Below are 6,000 nucleotides of genomic sequence, written 5' to 3'. Positions count from 1 at the left end.
CACAATTGAGAGAAACAATGGGCTTTGGCTGTTGATGGCAAGAGTTCAGTTAATAAGTATAGACTAGTGTCCAAGATTGCTTCCTTGGGTACGTGACCATGCCTGGTATACCCCATGGGGAGCATGTTAAGAAGTTAGGTTGGCTCGATCCCGCTCTGCCATATACACGAGCACACACTGAAAGAATTAGGATGGCATGGCATATTGGAAAAGAGTAAGATGTCAGGACCTTTTCTTTCGGGAGTGCATGAAGAGAACAGGCCCACATGGTAAGACTAAGGCACAAAGGAACTCCATTAGGAAACAGCCCAAGGCTTATAATGTTACATGCTACAAACACTGCACCATGCCCCTTGAGGAATAAGAATTGCTTTTACAGGTTTGTTTCTTAGGACTCAAAAGCCTGACACCCCTGACCACAAAGGCTGAGAGCATGCTGCTACAACACAGAGATTGAAGAATTGGGAATAGTTCAGTTCATTGCATTTGACCATTAAACAAGGTCAAGGTCTTGTCTTCATGAGGGAGACTCACCTATGAACACATGAAAGTTATTACCAGTGACCTTGGGGAAGGATTTTGTACCACCTGCTTTTTGAAGGATGCCACCTTAAAGAACTTCCTGGTTTCTCTTCAAGCTGGTAGCCATCTCCTGCATCTTGGCCACTGTGGGACCAGTGTCTGTAGACAGCTCAGGAATCATCTTGGCAGCAGTGGAGGAGAAGGTAGCATGAGCAGATGGACCAGGGCTCAGCACAGCACAAGCTGCTGTGCTCTACAGTGTCAGGGTTTTCCAGGAGAGACATGGGCCCCAAGTCCCGCTTTCAAGTGCATGCTTCTAACCTATGTTTTAGTTTTCCTTGCTTTCCTACAGATTTTATTATTTATCTATTTATTCCTCCTCATCCTCCTCTTCCTTTGCCTGTTTGTTTTTTTATTGGTCTTCTTTTAATTTGTTTGTGTTTCTTGAGACAGGCTCTTCCTATGTAGTCCAAATTGACCACAAACATTTTTGTTTTTGTTTTGAGACAGGGTTTCTCTGTGTAGACTTGGCTGACTTGGAAATCACTTTGTAGAGTAGGTTGGTCTCAAATACAGAGATCTGCTCCCCCTGCCTCCCTAGTGCTGGAATTAAAAGTGTGTGCTACCACCACCGGTGACCATGAAATTATGATCCTCCTGCATCAGATTCCTGAGTGGAAGTATAACAGATACATGCTACCACACTTAGCTGTTGGCTTTCTTAATTACTGGCATTATCCTGTTCTCTTTGGATTTACATTTCTGGTTCTTATAGTTTGTTGAGAAGACTATGTTATTAGTAGTTAGGTTATTGACATTTAGCTGATTTTCTAACGTTTCACTTCTTTAGGGCCATCATGGCTTCTTCCTACAAATCTATCTGATTTATTGGAAACAAATGCTACATGATCTTAGCTTTACTCTGATGTAATCAGTGAGTAAAAGTAAGTATATTTTCATATGGCTGAGTGTTGTATTTTTGTGACCTTTGTCATGTCTTCCTAAAGTGGGTTTATAGATATAACTACTAGAGAAACAACCTCTCTGTGAAAAGCTTTTTTCTCCTCTGTATGTCATCTCCTTCTGGTCCTCCTATAAACTCATTTTAGTTTTTTCCTCTGGCTATGCTGTATAGTGGTGAGAGCTTACCTGCCTTTGGAACTTGGAGAGTGCTTTAACTTTAACTCACTATGCTTTAGTGGGCTCTCATCTAACTCCATGAGAGGGTCCACAGAACAGATGAGAAACTCCAGCTCCAGAGACACCCGAGCTACCATTCTGTACTTCTGTGACTGTGGGCACACAGTGGTAGCTTCTAGGCCTCTGCTTCCTCATTTGTAAAACAGGGACATCATCCCATGAGGCTGTTTGATGATTATCTAAGATAATGCTCATGTGATCAGCCAGCACAAGGCTTAGACTACTGTTTATGAAAATGAAGCAGATATTTTCGAGAATGGCTGCTCTATTTTGATGTTATTCTCTCTGGGTGTGTTGGAAGAACTCTGTGCCCACACACCCTTGTCCCACAGGCTGCATGCTCTATGCTTTGTCTGGATTCTGGCCAGTGTTGCCAAGCTGCTTTGATGAAGGCTGGCTGCTTGAGTCCTTGCCAGACTCTTGGCACCCTTCCTGGCATTGCTGGTGCCCTGTTATCCTGAGATCTAGGATAGCCTTTTGGTGGGGTTGGGAAGGAAGAGGGAGGTGTGGCTGCTGAGCCCACCTGTCTCCTTCAGGCTGACCAGCCTGGTCACCTGTCATTTGGGCAGAACTCTCAGCTCTAGAGCTGACATGTGTGGGCTAGTCTAAGCCAACACGGAGAAGGGTCAATGAACTGGAAGAGCAGGCATAGAGGACAGGAGGCATCTGAGCGCTCTAGAAAGTCCAAAGCTAGGTACAAACATGCTTCCTACAGGCAGTCCTTTTCAACTGAAATGACTTTTCTCTGTCTTCATCCTAGTTCTCTGCTCACATTTTCCTTAATTCCCAGTGGTCCTCAGAATTATACGCATCTCTTTTGCAAGCCTATAAGCTCCAAGAAGTGAAAGGCTCCCTTTTTCTTGTTTATCACCAGGCTCAGGGCCTTCATATGTATGGTAGCTCCGTGGGTTTGTTAGGCACTCATCTGTCAAGCTCCTGCTACAGCACCTGTGCTCAGCATCATCAAGTGACTGACTGAATGAATGAATGTATCAATCAGTTTCAGGTATTTATCCAATCCATTTATCCACCTGAATCCTTGTCTTGTTCTCAAAGATCCCATCTAATCTTAAGTAATTCTGTGCTGCCCAAGCTTGCCTTGTAGTTTGTGGTATAGATCTGTTCCCTGGAAAGTTCTTAGTACTAATTGAAATATGTTTTTCTGGAGACTTCCAGGTCGTCTTGTTCTAGTCGCACACTCTATAAGCATTTTCTTTCTTTCTTTCTTTCTTTCTTTCTTTCTTTCTTTCTTTCTTTCTTTCTTTCTTTCTTTCTTTCTTTCTGTTATGATCATCCTTCAGATAATTTGAAATTGGTTCTCATGCCAGCTCTTCTACAGGAGAGTCCCAAAAATAATTTATGAGATACAACATGAAATAGGCTAAATAGTTTAGAAAGGAGAAGGAATAAAGGGGCTAGAGAAATGGCTCAGTGATTAAGAGCACTAGCTGCTCTCACAGAGGACCATGGTCGAGTTCCTAGCCCTAACATGGCAGCTCACAACTGTCTGTACCTATGGTTCGAGGAGACCTGATGCTCTCTTCTGGCCTTCATTAGTGCTGCACGTAGTGGTACGTAGACATACATGCAGTAGTCCAAGGATGGGGAGGAGTTAGGGGAGAAGGTAAAGTGAGGCTGATCATTAGGGACCTTAAGTACCGTGTACAAGAACAGCTTTCATGAACCAGGCTCTGGATGGTGTCTTTCTCTTTGTGCCTTCTTCAGATATGGTGGGCTTCTTTGGTAGATCAGTCCCATATTCTGATATGGCAGGTGATTGCTGCCATGGCTTACCATGTACAGAGTTCTTACCAGCCAAGAGCTTCCTGCATGGCCTGGAGGAAGGCTGAGGCCGCCTCTGTTGACCCCTCACTAATGCACGTCCTGTGACTGATTCTCTGCCAACAGGCCTTGGGCTCTGGTTTGTTTTTATGGTTGTGATGTTGCGTCCAGAGACATTGGGCAATCCCCACAGGTCTTTCTTTTCTCAACCAGAAATTCTGTAAGACTTCCATGGAGTCAGCAGGAAGACCTTGTTGCTGTAAACAGTTTGAAAGGACGTGAGTGATTTTGTGTGGAAGGTACTTGTGTGGCTTCACAAAAGAAACCAGTTTAAACTTACTCCACAATGGTATAATAGTGAGGAATGATAGATGTCTGAGTAGACAGCCTGTGGATACAACTTAAACATTTGAAATGCTCAGGTAGGTGGCAGACGGCAAGACTGGACCTTTAAAATATGTATAAGCAAGTAGCTTCCTCTCAGTGCCCTCACAACACTGGTTCCTGTGTATGGTTGAGAATAGCAGTCCCTTCACCTTGATCTACAAAGGCTAGCTTCAGGCTGCTTGTCCACCAGGAAGCAGGTAGGCAGTGGCTTACAACAGGGTTCTGGACTTCTCCCAATCTAGTCACCCCACTGATATTCAGAGGGAACAAGAAGCTATTTTGTACCAAGAATGGCCCTGACACTTGTCCTATCTCCTTTGCCAGCCTATCAAGGCTTGGGGTTCTACTTATATCCTGTGTGCTTTGACAGTACCCCAACAGGTTGGGAAATTTATAACAACCAGAAATGTATTGGCACAGAATGCCGGAGGCTGGAAGTCTAAGATGGAAGGGCCTTCTGACTGTCATACCCCAGCAGAAGGGCAAAGAGCAAGAGGAGGGCTGAACTTGATGATACTGACATTAGGAATTCATTCCTGAGGGCAGAGCTCCAACAGCCTAATTGCTTCTTAAAGATTAACACCTGCAACATCCTTGCATTTTGGAAATTTATAACACATGATCTTTAGGGGGTGTGCTCATATAACTCTGCTGGGCATGTTTATCTGCACAGCTTGAAAATCTAGGTCTACTCATTTGCTAAGCATTGTCTTGCGATAACATACCACTGCGAATAAACAGAAACTTATTGTCTCATGGTTCTTGAGACTGGAGGTCAGAAGTCAAGGTGTTGGGAAGGTGTAGGTTTTTCTGAAGGCTGGGGAGAAAGATGTTTCCTGTCTTCTTACCTCCTTGTGATTTGCTGGTGATCTAGTGGCCTTGCCTTATAAAAATCATCACATCCATTTCACACCTGTTCAAATTTCTCCTTTTAAAAATTTACCTTAAATAAGAGACTATTGTGTGTGCATATGCTAGGGCTGGGGTACATGTAGTCAGAGGACAATTTCATGGAGTCATTTCTCTCCTCCCTTTACATGGACTGTGAGGAATCAAACTGAGCCCATCAGGCTTGAGTAACAAGTGTTGTTATTCACTGAGCCATTTTGCTGTTCCTCAGTTACTCCTTCGAAAGGATACCAGTCATTTGGGGATAGGCACCTATCCTGTCCTGGGACTGCAACTATATCTATAACAACTTCATTTTCTAGCAGTTACAATCTGGGGGCCTGAGAGTTAGGAGTTAAACACGGGCATTGTCAGGGGCATAATTCTGTTGGTTCCTCTATACTGATTCTGACACAGGGAGCCATGAAACCAAAAATCTGGTGGTTAAGGGAGAGGCCTCAGTTCTGCTGCACCAAGTTAAAGGTATAGCCCATTAGGAATGGAGAGAGGTCAGCTACTAAAATACTTGCTGTGCCAGCAGGAGGGCCTGCCTGTTCCAGCATTTGCCTGTCATGTGTGAGTCTTTGGACTGGATTGCCAGCATTGCCAAAACTAAAGTAAAGTAAACTAAACTAAATTAAACTAAAGTAAACTGAACTAAACTAAACTAAAATGTTGAGATTCTGTCTCAAAACAATCAACTAATAAATAATATGGATTACCAAATAAAATTGAGAGAATTTATAAAGGGGAAAACAGTTTAAGTCTTGCCTTGGAAAATCTAGATGCTGGTCCCCTTGTCTATTTAAAATTGCAGTGCCCATGACCTCTGGCGCTAAGCCCCGTTCTATATTCCTGTAATCTGATGCTTTCTTTCCCAGAGTCCCAGCCTCCCCTAAGGCATCATATAGATATTTATTATGCTTACCTGTCCTCTCCAATCAGATCAGGGGTAAAGATCTGTTTTGCTCAGTGATATATTCCACACCCAAGATGTTGGCACCTAGCATTTTAATAGTTGAATGAATGGATGATTAAGCCTATGGCCCACATTCCCAGATGGCAGGTCATGTGACCTACCTGGGGCTCCTGAAGAGAGGTGTATTGGCCATATATGGCCTTACACCTGGTTACAGGCTGGTGGCCTGCATGCCAGGCCCTCCTTTGGTCTTGTCTCTGGTCACACTGACCTTTCTGTCCCCTCCAGTGGCTGAACAAGTG

Source organism: Psammomys obesus, unplaced genomic scaffold, assembly GCF_907164565.1.
Source record: "Psammomys obesus unplaced genomic scaffold, mPsaObe1.curated_primary_1811, whole genome shotgun sequence".
NCBI lineage: Eukaryota > Metazoa > Chordata > Mammalia > Rodentia > Muridae > Psammomys > Psammomys obesus.
Note: the sequence above shows the minus strand (reverse complement) of the source record.